The 19,855-nt window shown below is 43.6% G+C and overlaps 1 long non-coding RNA gene across 2 annotated transcripts; it reads left to right on the top strand.

The window, feature by feature from the left end:
- The first annotated feature begins 405 nt into the window (after positions 1-405).
- Positions 406-19,592, top strand: LOC306913457. 2 transcript variants are annotated; one of them, XR_013788539.1, is made up of 3 exons: positions 406-1,022; positions 1,205-1,278; positions 18,827-19,592. It is a non-coding gene; the product is annotated as an uncharacterized lncRNA (long non-coding RNA). The 2 variants fall into 2 exon arrangements; XR_013788540.1 differs by having other exon boundaries at positions 18,776-19,592.
- The last annotated feature ends 263 nt before the right edge of the window (positions 19,593-19,855 follow it).

The following is a 19,855-nucleotide window of genomic DNA, read 5'->3' as shown; positions in this document are numbered from 1 at the left end:
ATATTTTATTTAGCTAATCATCTGGTAAATAAAAACGTCTGGGTTTCCGAGGCTAATCATCTGGCTACTGCACCAACCGGTGCCCAAAAATCATTTGTGGAGCCCCCTGGAGGTCCCGAGACCCACAGTTTGAGAACCGCTGTCCTGGAGGTAATTAGTGACTGAAATATCACAGGTTTGATCCTGACAACAGCAGTGTCTGTGAGTCAACAGCCATCATTCTGTTTCTTTCTTATCTAAAATTTAGGGCACACGAACAGGCAGCCAAATTTCTTCATAAGAATATAGCCAAAGTGTCAGTGAGACCATGACAAATAAATAAGACAAACAAAACAGATTTATGCCATAAGTGCTATTGCTATATAAAATGTATTGAATCAATAATGATTGTGGAACCAATGCAGATTTGCTAAGACTTTTAAAGGGATTTCATATGGCATAGCTAATACGCAGCGGTGAGGTTCAGCTATAGCCTACTGCAGCGGAGCACCACGTCGACAGGAGCGATCGGCAGATCACAGATGCAACAAATTAACAATTAAAGCCCTTCAGTTTCCTCAGTCCCCTAATTTAATATTCACCTCTCTTCTGCATTTCATTTGGTATATCGTATAAGCTGTACACTACAGACAGATACTTTTACGGTACCGCGGTTGCGCAATCGGTGCGCACAGCACACAGGCGTGTGTTTGTTGTGTTTTGAACGTGCGCACAGAAAGGCGTGTGTTTGTTTTGAGCCTTGACATATTTTCTTGATATCGAAACGGATTTCTCCGCACAGCTGGAGTTTGGTGGGTAATCCACCGTGGATTTAAAAGGGTGGACATTTTTATTTTAAACGTATTGGTTTGGTAAAATACTACAGGTGGACGACTTGGACTGCGTAATTGGAACAACGACGACTTGAAAGCTTCATGGTCAATGCACTGCACTGAGTGAACACGTCAGATTTCATTTCGGTGAAGTTGGACACTTATTAATACACCACGGGCACCTGTCATTTGGACACCTGGACAACCCAGGTAGGTTCAGTAGTCTTAATTAATTATTAATTTATTGTTATGATGGAGATGTGGGCTTCCCAATTGCCCCAATATGCGTAACTTAACTTTCAAATTCTTACAGTATATATGATTATTAATATATTACTAATACTATAGGCTACTAATACTAATATATGATTATTTTATTTATTTATTCACAGAACTTTTGACAATGAACCAAACGGCAGGAGCGACAAACACATATCGCAGATGCTCGAAAGGACCAAAGCCAAAGGTAGGAAAAAACATTCAGAGTTTCAACTTGGAGTGTCCATTCGAAATGTTGACAGCAGAAAACAGCCTACTACTATCTCTGTATTATCCTTCTCATTTGGACTTACAGACAGTTTGGTTTGGTTAAGTGAATAGGAACTTGGGGTTTGCGCTCATGGAGACAATGTGGCACTTAATATGCTGTGCGTCTTATAGTGGCTGTTTGTTTCACACATGCATGATGTATTAAAACAAATTGAGCATAAATTCGCTTTCTGCGATGATGATACAATCATACAGACAGTGCTGTCTAATAATAACTGGGTAAGGGCTTACTTTCAAGGTAAATGGGAGATAGTGAACAGTGATCCAAGGGATTAGTGATCACTTTTTGTATTCTGAAACTAAATGAATTAAACACCGACTCGCCAAATTACACTTAAATCAAGACTATAGTAATTATACGCAAGGCTGCTTGGCAGATTGCCAAGCAGCCTTGCGTAATTAGTGCTTGCACAGAATGTGTCCAATCATGGCTGCTATACTGTAAACATATATGCCAGTGGCATATATGTATAAGTGAGGGGCGCTCTTATGATGCCATGATTAGGTGGCATAATGCCACCTAATCATGGCATCATAAGAGCGCCCCTCACTTCACACGGGTGTGATTTTTCTAAAACAATAGCTGGATAATGTGGATCTCTCCCATGAGATGCAAAGCATTGATTCCCCACGCTATACTCATTATGGTAGCATGACCCACATTACGGGGTTGTCACTGTGTGTGGAGGATGTGCTGCACACAGCAAATCACAGTATGGGGATTTGGTGGGTGGTGGGTGAGAAGAGAGAGAAGTTCAGACAACTATATGTGGTGGAGGACAAAGGGATGGGGAGGTGGGATGATGGAGGCAAAAGGACTGTTGGGAGGGGGGGGGGGGGTCAAATGGATGGAAGAGAGATTGAGTCACTTCCAAAGGAAGGCTGTATGGAGGAATTTCTTTCTCCCTGGAAATAAAAACGTCTGGGTTTCCGAGGCTACTCCTCCACTGACTCACATACAGTGGCAGCACATCTGGCCGATGTTGCCATGTCTGCCATGTCCGCTTATTATGGGCTTTTGTTCTTCTTCTGTGAAGTTGCTTGTAAATATTTGTGGGTTGCAAATTTTTTGGGCTTGTTTCTAAAGTCTAGTTTGTTTTGGGCTTGCTGTATGTGTTTAAACCAGTGGTTCAGATAAGAATCATTTTCATGTCATTAAAATGTAATTCCCCCCCCCCCCCCCCCCCTTAGCAGATTTGTGTGAAAATGTTTAAAGAAATCACACCCGTGTGAAGTGAGGGGCGCTAATATATTAAAGTCTAACTCATGTTGAGTATAGGTGATGTAATGGAGATGTAAAACAAACGGTGCCAACACAAACATTAAACACCATTAACAATAAAGAGACAATATGACTGTAATGAGGCACATTATGACATACATTTTCCCTTCATTGTCAATGGCGTTTACAAAACAAACATTGAACTAAAGACAAACATTAAACCTGGGTTAGGGTTAGGGTTTGTATAGGCCCTCAAAAAATATAATATATATATTATATTATATAAAATATATATATATCCATAAATGTTTCACTTTTGAAGATTGTCTTTTGAAAACCTACAAAGCTCACAACAACAAAGTGCTCATGTGACCTATAACAGGGCTGGGCAACCTTTGACACCGGTGCCAACATTGGCGGCGGCGGTGGCTCATGTCATTATCAGCGATTGTCATTATCACTGATGTCCTGACGGAGGCGCGCCGTGTCTGGTGGCCTTGAGCTACGTGAGCACGCTAGCCGAGCGAGTCGCCGTGCCGAGAGTTGCGAAGGCCACCAGACCTGACTCGGCACCGTCCGAGTTACGTCCCGATAGTCAGAGAATAGTATATTTTAGTAGCCCCTAGTTTCCATGCGCCGACAATAGAGGGTATGCGCGTGACATCATCATCATACCAGGAAGTTATGCGGAAATGCCTACTGAGTGGCAAAAAACTACTTTCTGGACTTGACAGACCATACATCCAAACAGAAAAGTCATATTTGATTGCATTAAATGACTTTAATCAACATTAAACTCACTCTGTCACTCACTTTGCCACTCGATTTGCCACTCGATCTGCCATTCACTTTATGCATGCGCATACCCTCTATAGTTGGTAATGACACGTCCACCAGGGGGAAACCTTGACCAGGCTATGGTGAGTATGCCAGTATGGCCATACTGGGCCCATAAGATGGTATGATAACGGGACATACTGGGCCCATAAGATGGTATGATACCGGTCGAATCGGCCGATGACATACTGAAACAGTGAGTATGCCAGTATGGCCATACTGGGCCCATAAGATGGTATGATAACGGCCATACTGGCCCCATTCAATGGTATGATACCAGTCGAATGGGGTGCAGCGTGGCTCAGGGGTAGAGTGGCTGGATGGTAACCGGATGGTAACCGGATGGTAACCGCAAGGTTGCCAGTTCGAACCTGGGCTCCCCCAGAGTTAGTGTCGAACTTTAAAGAAAAAAAAGTCAAATAAATGAAGTATTTTCGTATTTGCCTCGTATGTAAATTACATCCTGCACATATTTCTACATTCATTAAAACTCTGAACTCTGACTGGAGAGGGAGTCTGCTCTGGTCATTATAATGTGAAAGAAAATATTTAAAAAGAAGAGAAAAGCTACTATTTGTGGACAATCAATATGTTGGGATTTTATTATGTGGGGTCATTAAAATGAACACTGCCATGGCACACTGCGTGCGTGCGTGCGTGCGTGCGTGCGTGCGTGCGTGCGTGCGTGCGTGCGTGCGTGCGTGCGTGCGTGCGTGCGTGCGTGCGTGCGTGCTACATTACATCACTAACCTTCCAGCTTTCTCAACTCTGCCTTGATGTCAAGCTCTGCAATAATGTTTTCCTCCACAACAGGTTTTTGAACCTATGGCAATATTGAAAAATAACCATCATAACCGCATGAAAAAATATCATGATAATGTCGTGTATCGTGATGCTGCATCTCGCGCGCGTGTGTGTGTGTGTGTGTGTGTGTGTGTGTGTGTGTGTGTGTGTGTGTGTGTGTGTGTGTGTGTGTGTGTGTGTGTGTGTGTGTGTGTGTGTGTGTGTGTGTGTGTGTGTGTGTGTGTGTGTGTGTGTGTGTGTGTGTGTGTGTGTGTGTGTGTGTGTGTGTGTGTGTGTGTGCGCTCATCTTTTCCTTTTGAATCATATCTCCTTCAACGTACATTTCTTATCTTGTGCTACATTACATCATGAACCTTCCAGCTTTCTCAACACTGCCATGACTGCTTCCGGACGTTGAGTGGCTTTAATTGGTCAATTGTTCTGCTGTGTTACACCGTAACTTACACGTGTGTTTTAACTTCCCATCCACACCATTTATGTTACCTTGACATATAATGCTGATTATGATTATTACCATCTTCTTTTTCTTTTCTTTTTTTCCCCTCAAAACAACAAAATTAGTATGCAGGCATTGTGGCCTGCATATTTCATGTATATTTTCTACTTCAGTGACTGGAGAAACATCATGAACCATGGCTTATAGGCTTACAGTGTCCCTTTGACAGTAAACTGCAGCTTAGCAGTATTAATGCCATAAATGGTATGTAACTTTAAACTGTGTTTACATAAAACAATTACATGCTGTAAATTCTTTAGCAACCATTTCTGTCTATAGTCATCAGCCACTGAAGTTGTGTGGTGGCGTTTACCTGCACAAACACACCACCAGAGGGCAGTGTGTTTCTGTAAACACCACCACACTACTCCAGTGGACAGTGGTAACTAAGAAGTACAATTTTGAGGTATTTGTACTTTACTTGAGTACATACATACATTAAGCCCTATACTGTATACATTTCGGCCATTTGAAAATACGCGACCTACAAGCTCACAATGTGTTGCGACGCATTGTCACATTGTGAGCTTGTAGATCTGCTATTTTCACATGAAATGTGATACATTTTGAAAACTTGAAATGGGACATTCTATATAACGAGTATTTTCTACTTTGATACTTAAGTACATTTTGATGCCAATACTTTTGTACTTTCACTCAAGTAGCCTACATTTAGAGTACTTTCTACTATAGGTACATTTTGATGCCAATACTTGTACTTTCACTCAGTACATTTTTAATTACCCCCCAAAAATAATCAGCCACCCCTTGGAATATAGGAGGAGTTGAGACATTACATTTTGTTTGACTCGCTTCCGCAGATATTTGTTGTGAAAATGCCAGATCTACAAGCTCAGTTGATGCGCCGTGAACTTGTAGATTAGCTATTTCCACATTTTTTTTGCAAAAAAACAAAACAAAAAAAACGACCCACAGGTAGAGAACGATCACTAAAACATTTTAATATATTATCAGTGGTGTAAAGTAACTAAGTACTTTTACAAGTACTGAGGTATTTGTACTTGAGTATTTCCAATTTCCAGTACTTTTACTTTTACCTTACTACTCCATTACATCTCTGAGCCAAAATTTGTACTTTTACTTAACTACAATTATTTGAAAACTTTAGTTACTGGTTACTTTGGAGATTTTAGATTTTAGCTTGTAGATCTGCTATTTTCAATAGATTGTGTACACATTTTGAACTTGTGAGTACTTTTACTTTTAGTACTTAAGTTCATTTTGATGTGCTATACTTTTGTACTTTTACTCAAGTACATTTTCAATTCCGTACTTTTACTTGTAACGAAGTACTTCTAAATTGCAGTATTGGTATTTTTTACCTAAGTAAAACAATTTGAGTACTTTTTCCACCACTGTATATTATTGTTTTGTTGTGTAAAGACGAAGTGACATACATACTACGCCCACACCATGCACATGCATGCGGGGAGCATTGACCTCATTTTGTTGCAAATGAGAACATGCATAACGCGTATACAGTAAGGCATGCGTTCGACGAGATCAATACAATATGCATCATGGATGCAACATTTCAAAAGAAGGGTGTAGAAAACAGTTATTGACAAAGAAAAACGTTGGAATTTTTGCGGCGTGGTAGTAGCCTATACCTCGTTGATGTAGTTAGTTCGTTGTGTGTTTGTTCTATGTATTTTAAATTGGAATTGGAATAACAAATAGCAGAGGATCTCATGCTTAGTTTCTCCACGTCTGTGTTGCACTCACTGACTCACTGGAGCGGTTTCCAGCTTGATGATGAGCTCAAACTGTAATTGGATTTGATATAGTTGTACGAACACGGAATGACCACCAGAGGGCACTGTGGTAGTACATGTAACGGTTGGATGAAACTCATTTTATCACTCACGTTTAAATGAGTTGTTCTTCGGTTTGTTGTCCAGTTGTTTAAAGTCTACCCAAGCTAAATCAAATGGAAAGTATAAGTCCATAAGTAAGGTGGTAAAGTTGATTAATGGACTGCCAGTGCTGGCTTTGAGTTCATAACTGAGGCTATTTTATACTTCATGTAGTTCCAATCCTTTATTTGACTTGGCTTCATTACCCATGTATTCTTCATGGCTCTATGCTGTAGTTGGAATTAAGGCCAGAGCCTGTAATGTCCTGAAACTCTATTTTATTCTGGTGGTCACTGGTTACAGTAGACCAGCGGTCCCCAAACGCTTTTGGCCGTGCACCTCCGTTACCTCCTGACCTAGCTGACGCACCCCCTAACGTTCAGTCTCGTTGTATTTGGCCGAAAATTATACTTTTTCTCCTTTTGTAAAATTACTCCATGTAGGCCTACTTTTTCATAGTCAAACATAAAACAGCACACAAATATGCAGCCAAAAAATGTTTTATTATTATTTATTTATTTATGTTTACTGTAAACCAACCGCTGGACCCTCTGGCTCATGGTCAAACCATGATTGAGCACATGGTCAACCACAGTTGCCCGAATCTCATTAGATATGACCATTCTCATTCTTTCTACTCTTCCTCCTCTTCCTCTCCCTCCTCCTCCTCCTCCTTGTCCTCCTCCCTCCCCCTCCTTCTCTCTGTCCACCTACTGCTCTACCTCCTCCTTGTCCTCCTCTCCCTCCCCCTCCTTCTCTCTGTCCACCTACTGCTCTACCTCCTCCTTGTCCTCCTCTTCCTCTGCCTCCTCCTCCACCTCCTGTCTTCCTCTGCCTCCCCCTCCTTCTCTCTGTCCACCTACTGCTCTACCTCCTCCTTGTCCTCCTCTTCCTCTCCCTCCTCCTCCTGTCTTCCTCTCCCTCCCCCTCCTTCTCTCTGTCCACCTACTGCTCTACCTCCTCCTTGTCCTCCTCTTCCTCTCCCTCCTCCTCCTCCTCCTGTCTTCCTCTGCCTCCCCCTCCTTCTCTCTGTCCACCTACTGCTCTACCTCCTCCTTGTCCTCCTCTTCCTCTCCCTCCTCCTCCTCCTCCTCCTGTCTTCCTCTGCCTCCCCCTCCTTCTCTCTGTCCACCTACTGCTCTACCTCCTCCTTGTCCTCCTTCCTCTCCCTCCTCCTCCTCCTCCTGTCTTCCTCTGCCTCCCCCTCCTTCTCTCTGTCCACCTACTGCTCTACCTCCTCCTTGTCCTCCTCTTCCTCTCCCTCCTCCTCCTCCTCCTGTCTTCCTCTGCCTCCCCCTCCTTCTCTCTGTCCACCTACTGCTCTACCTCCTCCTTGTCCTCCTCTCACTCTTACCCCTCTCCTTCTCTGGTTGTCGATCTCTTCAAGGTTCTCCATTGTTCACCAAACAAAACAGAGGCTCTCAAGTCCCTTTTATGCTGCAGTCCTGATTGCAAATTGCTCACCAGATCTGAATGTTTAGAGATTTGACTATTTGTGTGTTGTAGGTTGATGCTTTGAGATTTTATGTGAGAAGTGTGTGCAACAACTGAACATTGTGTGTAGTGTTTGGACAACAAGGTAATGTGTAATTGACATCAGTGTAAAGAAGGAAAGTCAAAGTCTAATGCAGATAAGGGAGTGTGATGTAGTGCAAATTGTGTCGAGCGATTAGGTACATGAAGTGAAGGTTGTGCAAATTGTGCCAAGTTTTTGATGTCTGTGTGTTAACTTTCGTGAAAAACTGTAAATAACACCATAAAACCGCCATTACCCTTTTCATGTCATGCACCCCCTAGAGGGCGTTAGCGCACCATAAGGGGTGCACGCACCACCGTTTGGGAACCCCTGCAATTCTGATTATTGTGGGACTGCAAAAACCCATGAACTACACGCAAGTCAAAAAACAAAACACTGACACACACACACACACACACACACACACACACACACACACACACACACACACACACACACACACTCTTGACTCTTTGCCTCCTTGTTAAAGTGTGACAATGGCACTTTAAACATTACAATAATCGGAGAGCCTGTGACCAAGGACAAAACAAATAGTTTTTCTCTGTGAATGTCTGATCTGCCGCTCTTACATACAATAATTGATTGTCAGACTATAAGGTCACATTTCCACCTAATAATTCGGTAGACTCGATGCGAATGGGCAGAGAAGTTGGGATTCTTGCATATTTAATTTGCTGCGGTTTGCCTTCACACTGCGCTGTATAACCGCAGCAATTGGAAACGCAGCAGGGACCTTATCAATGTGTTAAATTCATATAAACTACACAGTGAAATATATGTGTTAAATATATATATATACTTTGAGTGATAGTTAGGACTTTAGGACGTAAAGTGATGGTAACGTGGTTGCAGTGTGTATCGTCGGGGACTGGACGTGTGTGCGTGCGTGCACAATAATGGATGTCTTCTACAACTTTACTAACTTGTTTTTAAACATTTATAAAGTAGCAGCTAGCCTACTAAAGCCTACCTACATTAAATAAACCTGGTAGGTTACTAGGAGTAGCCTATACTGTCTACACAAACACACATACCACTTTTATCTGACTCCAGATCAGCGGAGCCGCACGTCAGGATTCCCAGTCCAGGTTTGTGCGCTACTACGAGCGCACAAACACTTTATGCAACCTGCAACATTGTGCAAATGTGCGATGGAACCTAATCGCCTCCATTCTCTTGCCATGTATATATCCTGTACACTGCATTGTTCGTGTGTGTAACCTTCAGCATATAAGCCTGTATGATGGTCTGGCCATATTGCAATAAGGGCTTCTATCTCTTCATTAGACGACGTGTGTCCACGGGTCATCTTTATGCGTCGCTGTGAAATAATGCCTTCTCCTTCCTTCCCGTGTGCCAAATACCAACTTATTCATCCCACATTGGTACATTCACTCCCATATGTTTAATGCGATTGCATTCACACCTGCAGTGATCCGCACTCTGCTGCGTTTTGAAGCGAAGCGAAACCCCCGGTTTTTGGCGGAGTGCGGTTCTTTGATGCGCATTAGGATTCAATGTGCAGCAGGATTCGTTTTAAACGCTTTTTGGTGTGAAGGTCACCTAAATCTCCATCGGCTGAAAGAAAGTATAACACTTTTTGTCAGTTATACAACAAGAGGCTTATCATGTAACCCAGTCAAAGCCTTGATGACACATAACTTGATCGAAACAATGTATACAAATAAAATACTGATTAAAAATTGCTGTGGCGCCTCATCAGCTACTGATCAAACAGAAGTGATAAAAGAATTATGGAGGAGAGTAGGCACTAAACCATTCAGAGTCAGAGAGTGGACTTCTTAATTACAGCGGCTTTGTCGGGCAACAACAAGGCAGACATCAGCAGAAATGTGCCAGGTATCGATCTCTCTCTCTCTCGCCCTTTGTAATGCATGGTTATCGCTGGGTAGTCCCTCGTCAGAGTTTATGGAAATGACCATTGATCTGAGGCTTTCTTTTGGTTCTTCTTGTGGGGGAGAGTAGTGCCCTGGAGCTTGTGCAGTGGATTGCCTACCTCAGTCATCTTTTCCTTCTGGATTGCAATTTGCAGCCCTTGACACCGCTCATTAACACTTTGATATCTCTTTCTCGGATGCTAGTGAGAGGGGAATTATATCCCCCAATATACAATAGAGCATGTGGCATTTTATGTCATCTGCTCTAAGGCCCACAACAGAGCACCAGCATACATTCACAGTTCAGAATCCAACGTCAGGTTTAAAGGCGCATGCCACATAATTATAGGCTCTGGCCAGCCGTGTGTTCGAGTCCCGTTCATGACGACCTTTGCTGCATGTCTCTCCCCTTCTCTCTCTCTCCCTCTGTCCTGTCCATCTTCACTTGTGACCATCAATAAAGGCAGAAAAGAAAAAAAAAATTTAAAGGAGGAAAATGGAGCTGGGACGTGTGTTAAAATATGAATTTTATTTTGGCTCATGGACAGACGGGCCGCAGAACGTATTATTAATTTGGAGGTCCTTGACATGGAATAGTTTGAGACCCACTGATCTATAGCAGGGTCTCTCAACCTTTTTGGCCGGGGACCCCCAGAAATGCTTTGGCCATGTCTCGGGACGCCCCGCCCCCTCCCAACCCCCAATATAAATTGACTGCTACAATAACCTTAATGATAGAGACCATACACCATAAATAAATACTGAAACCAGATATAATCATTAGGGTGTATGCATGTACTATGTGCACTATACAGTATGTAAACTCTTCATTTCCATTTTCCAGGCATTCAGTTGCTATATATATATATATATATATATATTTTAATAATTTAAAGGGGTCGCGACCCACGCGTTGAGAACCCCTGATCTATAGGACGTTATAGATGGGTCCCATCTATAACGTGGCATCCTATGGGGAGACACGGAGCCTTCCAGGTACCCTATGTAGCCTATACCCCCAGGTGCACCCCCCCCCCCCCCCCCCCCCACCCACATACCATGGGCTCAACACCCACATACTGACTCAGCTGCTCCACAAAGGCAAGGTACTTACTGTACAAATGGGGCTCCATTTAAAAGGCATATAAACAGGCATGTAGCAATGTTGCTTACAATAGGGAACAAATCTACCAAACACACATTTCCGAACGTTTTGCTTTTATTCGCGCGCGCACACACACACACACACACACACACACACACACACTCAGTTTTTCCCTGATGTCTTTTTTTTAAACAAAGACAATGATTATATTATTGATGTTCTCTCCATCTGGTGATATGACCTTCTTCTTTGTGAGCAGAATTATGCAAAATGCCCGTAGAATGAATTCTTGTTGGCTGTTTTTTTCCCTCCTTCACCTTGAGCACCAGCAGAGGGTGTGATTCATCATGGATGCTATGCAGATTGCATAAATGTGCTTCACTGGCACTTATACAATACTGGTGTGTATTACTGCTATCATTCACTAATTAATCACCAAGCGTTGCTGCCGCACTCCTGCTTGCACTTATGTATATGATATGGGAGATCCCAAAAGGAATTGTGTAGTTCGACGGACCACACGCACACACGCATGTACACGCACGCATGTACACGCACGGACGCACGCACACACAGGACCCAATACAACAAATCCCCACCCCAGTACCTTTTGGTATTGAGCTTTTGATGTGGCTGTGGCACAGGCAGTGTTTCTTTTTTCCAGCAGTGATGATTGACACCGCAGGGAGTTTGCAATCACACAAGTCACTGTCACTGTAACCCCTTACTGGCCCTCTGAGCCTCTGCAAATGTCTGTCTGGCAGTATATCAGAACCAGTCAGAGCAAAGCGTTACATTATTACTAAAATCACAAGCAGATTCCCCCTCTGGGCCTCCGGACGGAGAACGTGCTTCACGCAACCTGTCAGGCGAGGCTAACCTTGCGGCGTCCGGCAGATGATTGGAGCACAGAGAGGACCTTGACAGCATGAGTTTACAATTTAGTTCATTTCCACTGAGCTGTCAGTGAGAGCAGGGCAGGAGGCAGGGACGCTTGATATGGCGGATGAGCTTCAACTACTAAACAAGCCTTTTATTTCAAAGCCAGAAATGGAATACTTATTACCAGTTTATATTAGATCACTTTCAACATTCCCAGTTTTTAAAGCATGCAACATTCCCAGTTTTCTTCTTACTTTGAAGTTGTATATTCCGAGGCGGGGTTGGCGAAAGGGCCTTTCTGTGTGGAGTTTGCATGTTGTCCCCGTGTCCCCTAGGGTAGGTACCCTCACAAAAAAACATGCAGTAATCCTGGTCTCTAAACTGCCTCCCCCTGACCTCATCAAACCCTGCACACTCAAGACACGCTCCATATATGGCCAGTACAGAATTCATTCCATATGTTGATCTGACCCCCATGCCAAAGTGCTAGCGCTCACCCAGCAGTCTGCCATCACCCAGGCGGATGCGTGCACGCGACCTCACGCTTCTCGCCCCCAGGGGGCATCTTACTGGTTATATAGTGATAGTCATGTGTAGTACGTAAAAGACTGTAGAAAAGAATACCAGCACTCACATTGTATCCTGGAAGGATTTATGTTTTTTTTTGTTCCCAACGGCAGCAAACAACAACATTGTGGACGTTTCGGTCCGAGAGCCTTCCTCAGCGTAAATCTAGATAATACTGCGTAGGTGTCACTTACAGTATAAAGAGGACCTGGGTGCCACGCACAAAGCGGTCCGGGTGCACCACAAGTTATATCTGTTTACCTCATACAATACTGTTACATCATTATTTTCTGTTACATAGTTTTTTCAACTAAGTTAGCCCAAGCTTAGCCTGGAACTCACCTATGCTTTTTATGGCATAGGCAGCTCCCGGCAGGATCCGCCGGGAGACACTATGCGCAGCTGCGCGACATGAGACTAATTACTTAGAGCGACAGAGAGGAGTGTGTGTGTGTACATGCTGTGTGCGTGTGTGTGTCAATTTAACAAAGGTGCAGACGATCAGAAATCAGCAGAGAGTGAGCGATGTTTGCGCTACTCTATGCTGAATTGAAGTGGACTCGGATCCATACTTTTTTTTCTCCCTGGAAATAAAAACGTCTGTTTCCGAGGCTAGCCCAAGCTTGTTTCTCTTGAACAGACATGTTAGAATACACTCGCTTATTAGTTCGAAAAACAGAAGCACCATTTAGTTCAAGTCTGCAAACAGTGGCTACGGAGTAAATGTATAGAAACAACACATTGGTCTCCCGGTTTCAGTAAATTCAGAACACACAGGTTCTTGTCATTGTGTTGAAAGTGGTCCACTATTAGTCTTCTGAGCCTCTTTAACAAAAAGGCTCCCAACATCACAGACCTGAAAAACTATCTTGTTTGAAACGAGTCAGCGTTTTTGAAAGGAACAAAAAAAGTCACCTTTTAGAAAGAATGGATGTCTCGTATTCAGTCAAAGTTCAGTTGGATATGTTGATTAAATTCTCCCCCTGCCCCCCATGGATCCTCTGAAGCATCTCGCATCACTTTCTGCAGAGACTCTCACTTTGTCTTCCGAGTGTCAGTTGTTTGTTGATCCGTAGACCTTAGGATTTGCTTGTTTCTCCAGTACTATGATAGCGTGGAGCCGTGCCGTCGTATCCGGGTCTCATATTTTAAGAGTTGTTCACGACACCTAAGCGTCGAAGCAGTTAATCCACATCCAGGCGGGTCTCTCTCTAGGTCGTCGTCAGACGAGCCTTCCATCATCGCCTCCAGTCATCCCGGTTCCCCATACATCCGGCCAGCTCGTTGGTGCTTTGCACTCCTGCATCTTTCTTGAGTACATCCACATATGTTAGTATGGGACGTCCTCATGACCGGTGCCCATGTGTTGGTTCCCACAGCACCATTCTGCTGGCTGGGAGCTCTTGGTGCCTCCGGCAGTGTCCTGCGAGTCTCATTCTCCTAGCTGCTATTTTGTTGCTCACCCTGAATATTCCGGCATACAGATTCTCGTTGGTAACATGTGTACTCTTGCTGATGTTGAGCACTACACGTAACATTCTCGTGTAGCACCCGTCTAGAGCCTTCTGCAGAGTTGGCTTCAGGGTCCAGCATTCACTGCCATATAGGAGAACAGATTCTACCGTCGCGTAGAAGAAGCTGAGTTTGATTTGTCGGGGGAGGTTGGAGCGGTTCCATACACTGGCCATGCCATTCAGGGCCCTCCATGCAAGTGGCTTGCCTCCTTCAGAGCAGTGCCTCCTGTTGTTGTGAGAGGTGGGTGTTCCGTTTGGATGTAATAGGTGATCACCTCAGTTTTTTTGGCATTCAGCCGAAGGCCAACCTTAGCACACGGGTCTCGTCAACTGGAAAAATGAAAGACTCTGCATCTGAGTCAGGAAAGGTGAAGTTCGAGGCCCTCGCCTCAGTAATGTTGTCAATGTCCTTGTGTGACATGCTGCTGCTGCTGCTGGGGGGTCGGTGCGTCGCTCCGTAAAAGTTCTTTTTTATATATAAGGTAAGGTAATTTTCTGCCATGTTCTATTTGTGTGCTTTACTATGCTGTAACTTTACATTCTGGTGATGTCAATAGCAATTTTACCTGTAAGACTGAGTTTTATGTAGGTAAGCCAAAAGAGAATTAAAAGTGAGGATAATAGAACTTAAGAGTCATATTAGAAACATGGATAAAAGCTCTAGACTTTTTAATGAGGTGGGACATAAAGTGTGCTTTCTGAGGTTCCAGGGCTTTGAGGCTGTTCAGCATTAGAGATGGGGATCGTGAAAAATTTACTGCGGTTACAGACTCTATTGTAGTATTGATACCTTTACTTAAGTACAATGTGAGTACTTTTTTCACCACTGTAACCTGCTGCCCATGAGGTTTTGCACATCCCACCGCCTCCCCAGCATCCATTTGTAGATGCTCTGTTTCTAGATCCCCCTGGGGGTCTTAATTCATTCCCTGTAATTCTATTTGGCTTATAACTTAAAATGTTCATGCTACACAGGGAATGAGCAGATCGAGACCTATAGCAGACGCCAAACTAGGCCTCGTATATCTACGCTCAATTATGCTCAGTAAATATATACTCTAAATTCAATCTACTGTAAGAGTTGTCTTGACTGAAATGTAATTGGCCCCTCCGAAGTAGGCATGACATTATGTATTCATATTGTAGGTCCCCAGAATAGGGTTGCTTTGAGGTTCAAGTGGTTAAGAATGCAGAGAGCTGCCTCTGATAGTGTAATGTATCGCATCACTTAGTCCTTTCTCCCCCATTTGACTTTACATGCTGTTTGTCAAGCACGCGTCTGTGTCTCGCTGCACAAGATTGCTATCCGTAGACTTTATTGTAATGCATAGCATTCCCCGGCCCATTCCCGGCCCATTTTCATATATAGCGGCTGGAGACGATTTCATTGAGTTATTGTGACGAGCCATTGCGTAATCCATTGCACGTCGCTCGACTGTCCCCGGCAGTGGCGGAAAAAGTACTCAAATGTTTTACTTAAGTAAAAGTATCAACACTGCAATGTAGATGTACTCCGTTGCAAGTAGAAGTATACAAAAGGTACTCGGGTAAAAGTACAAAAGTATCTGCATCAAAAAGTACCAAAAGTAAAAGTACTCATTGCAGAATGTCCCATTTCCAGTGGTGGAAAGTAACTAAGTACATTTACTTAAGTACTGTACTTAAGTATACTTTTAAGTATTTGTACTTTACTTGAGTATTTCCAATTGTCAATACTTTTACTTCTACTCCACTCCACTCCATCTCAGAGCCTCTTACTTTTACTCCACTACATTTCATTGAAAACTTTAGTTACTAGATACTTTTAATTTTGATTAGAAAACATACATTAAACGCTTAAACCCTATATACATTTCGGCCATTTGAAAATAGCAGATCTACAAGCTCACAATCTTCTGATGGAATTCGCCGCCATATAAACTTTTTTAATGATATACAACGTGATTTGCTGTAATCCATTTATTGTTATTTTTTGGCCTGGCCTTTCCTTCTTCAGCGACCTCCTTGTGTTTCGCGCATGCTCGCAAGCATTAACGCTAATTATGTAGCAACTAAAATGGACCTCAAAACCGGACGTGTGTCACACTAAAACAGATGCAGGTGGCAGCCAAGCACCACCACTTTCGTCCACCAGGGGGCAGTCAATGTGTAAAGTACAGTACTTGTTTAAATTGACTTGGTTACTTTACACACCACTGGTTAAAAAGGCCATGATTTGTCGTGTACCATGCCTGACAGTGCATTCTGCACTGGCCCTGGAAGCTGCCGTTCCACTTGACAGTGAACACTCTCGGGCCCGACATAAACAACGGGTTTTATTGGTGAGTGTGTGAGCCCTCCAATCAATGCTTTGTAAATCATCGTCCAGGAGGCACACATACGCATGGCCACGCACGGCACACTGGGCTGTTTTGTTTAGCCTATGGCGCTGCCCTGCACGCCACGCTCTCATTAATATTGTAGACGGATGACGGCAGATCCCATGTAAACCCATATCGTTGTGTGAGACTGGGCATTACTGCCTCTTGTTGGCAACAATGGCAGGAAATCTGAGAGCAAAGTTCACACAAGGAGGATCAGTCCACCATTCGTCTATCGCTTGTCTTAATTGAGAGTGGCAAATTTGATCCGTCATTAAAGTTTGACACACTCAGGAACTCACTCAGGAATGGTATTTTTTTGCTGAGGTTCCACAAAGGCTGCCTGTACACAACTCTTCTCGCTGCCTGTTTGTATTAGTTTCACTTAATGGGTTTAGTGCCTCTGGAGAGGGCAGTGATCCAAGTTGAGCAGCATGCCGTGGAAAATGGAAAGTGGGACATGGGTGTGCAGGTGCAACCTACTCTCGTGTGTTACTTTAGTTAACCTGATTCATTGTATATTTGTAGAGTAGGACCCTATGTGTACAATACATGTACTGTAGTAGACACTAGGTCATAGCCATTTCATTATATCCTGCTCGACTCGAGGGCCCCAATGTGTACAGTAGCTTTAATTATGTTCTCTTGATTATCTTAGTGGCCGAGTTCTTCAAGGTTTTTCAGACCAAGGACCCCTTAACAAATCAAATCCAGTTTATTTATAGAGCACATTTAAAACAACTTTCGTTGTACCAAAGTGTTGTAGCCTACAGAACATTTCATCAGCACAGCAGAACAAACAATAGTAAAAAACATGCAGAGGCATAATTTACACAGTTAATTAACAACATATCAAACAGAAACAATAAGATGAAAGCCAAGACAACATATCAGGGGGATTCTAATGCTTGTGAGTAGAACAGAGCTTGGATGAGCCTGGATTTAAAAGATTCAACAGAGGGGGCAGACCTAATGGGTGAGGCTATGCCACAGCTTGGGCCAGGGGGCTGTGGCAGAAAAGCTGAGAGAGATGAAGTACTGACCCCGCTCTACATATTGTATACAACTAGAGGTTCATGTGCTTTCGGTGCGCTCACACCTAGTTTAAAAAATAAAATCATGCACCTGTAACCCAACATGACATAGACCCAATCCCAATTGCCTCCCTCAAGCCCTGAGCCCTGAACCCTCATTGACTTTAGTGACGTCAGCTGTAAGTGCTTGAGGGTGAGAGGCTGCAAGGGCTCCAAATTGTTGTGAAAGAAATGGGACAGCACTTTGAAGATGAGTTCACCATTCATGACACTTTGCATCACTTTATAAAAACTGTCCTTATTCACAGCCAGTGCCTACCTACATGCTTGGCCTATTTATACATATATGTCTATCACGTCTATTTTAGTATTTAAGCTGATCGTTTTATTATTAGTTTCATAAATACACTTTCCTGTGTGATAGGGGTTGTAATATTCATATAATATTCATTATAAATTGCATTTCCATATTCTTTTACTTTGCTCATTAGTCATTTCTCATCATGTTTCCCTTATTATTATTATTGTTATTAAATATATAGCCTATCCTTCCATTCCGTCTCCCTTTGAGAACAGTGAGAAAGCACTAGGCCTATTGTGTTTGTTGACATTCTAACCGCGATACATAACTAATTTGCATACTTAAATGATTGACGTTCGGAGGATCCCCCTCATTCCCCTGGTAACGCTATGAACTGTGGGTAATTTCTTTGCCAAAGTCAGCATCGATGCTGACTTTGGCAAAGGGCACATAAAGGGGCGGGGCTGAGCCCTCACTGACTTACCGATTTCAAATGGGACATCCCTCAAGCCCTCGCAGACTTCACATGAACGCGCAGCTAAGTCAGTGAGGGCTCATTGAGTCAGCAAGGGAGTGGATTGGGATTGGGCCTTGGACTGCGTCGACACGCATGTCACGTGATCGGCCGTAGCCAATTGGAAGAAGGAAACGCAGTCCAGTTCCTGTTTCTCTGAATTTAGGCGCCGTCCGCCGTGATTTTACAGAACGCGGACGTTCTGGGATAATTTCTGATGTTATGTTGTGTGGCGCCATGGTTACAATATTAACGCTTCTGAAGAGAAATAGACATTTTAGACGGACAAGTAATGGCGGATTTGAGAAACATAAACTGCAAAAGCTGGGTTGAAAACGCAGAGGTAAAGTGAGTGACGTGTTTTGCAGATTAAACCTTTTCATAGATGTCATAAATTCCTTCATAGACTTGTTTGACTGCACTATCATCAGTGTATGTTGGATTCATGTTAATGTGTATTTTACAGCCGGATTGGAGTTGGCTGTAATTTACAGCCAACTCCAATCCGGCCAATCAGGTCTGCAGGAGGCCAACAGAAGCGCTACAAGGACCACATGAAGGTGCTACTTAAGAGCTGCAACATCCCACCCTAAACCTGGAAAGGATAGCAGAAGACCGGGACACTTGGCGATCCTCCTGCAACTCAGGTGTCTCCCGCTTGGAGGCGAAGACATCCCTTGTGGCAGTGGTGGCCGAACGGATTGTGGAGCGGTCTTGATACCGGAAGGTCGCCAGTTCGAATCAGCGGTCCGACATGTTAAAATGACCACCGCTGAAGTGCCCTTGAACAAGGCATTGAACCACTACGATGAAATGTTCTATGAGCAGGGCCTGGCTGGAAACAAGTTCTTGAGCTTAGCCCAGATACCCTGGGTAAATATAGTAATCATTTCATTTCATTTGAGACGCGCAGAGAAGCGTAGGCAGCGGCATGAGCGCGCTGCAGGGACTATCCAACCAGGCTCAACACACCCCTGCCCCACGTGTGGAAAAGTGTGCGGGTCAGCAATTGGTCTTAACCGCCACATGAGGGTGGCGCCACCTGAGGGAGCGCACCAGACTCTGAAAACCCCCCCTTTACCCCCGGGAGATATGAAGTCATCATCGACCACGATGGACTGCCATAAGCATAAGCAAGCAAATGTGTATTTTAACCACTAAAACTCTTAATACTTAGTAAACTTGACCTTTCACTACTAAGAAAAATGTACCTTTAATTCTGTATTTGGTCTGCTCTTTTGTCCTTCTCCACCAAACCTCTTTGCCGTTAATAAATGATCTGCTACTTTCAGCTTTCAGCAATTTTCTCCTCAGATTAGGGATGCTAAATATCCTATCACACAAAGAATTTTGCGGCCCCCCTGTAATAACTCTGAGGACCCCTAGGGGACCCGGACCCCCTGTTGAAGGGGGGTCTTAGTATAATGTGCCATGCTTGTTGTTATAGTCTGTACTCTGTCTGTATTGATTGATAAACTGAAAAATACAGGATCTTCATAGAAAACCCCTGCCCGTCCATAATTTGTGCCCTGCATATTCAAGATGG

This window comes from Electrona antarctica (assembly GCF_951216825.1).
Source record: "Electrona antarctica genome assembly, chromosome: 20".
Taxonomy (NCBI): Eukaryota; Metazoa; Chordata; class Actinopteri; order Myctophiformes; family Myctophidae; genus Electrona; species Electrona antarctica.
The sequence above is the reverse complement of the archived record's forward strand: the minus strand, read 5'-3'. Positions and strand labels throughout refer to the sequence as shown.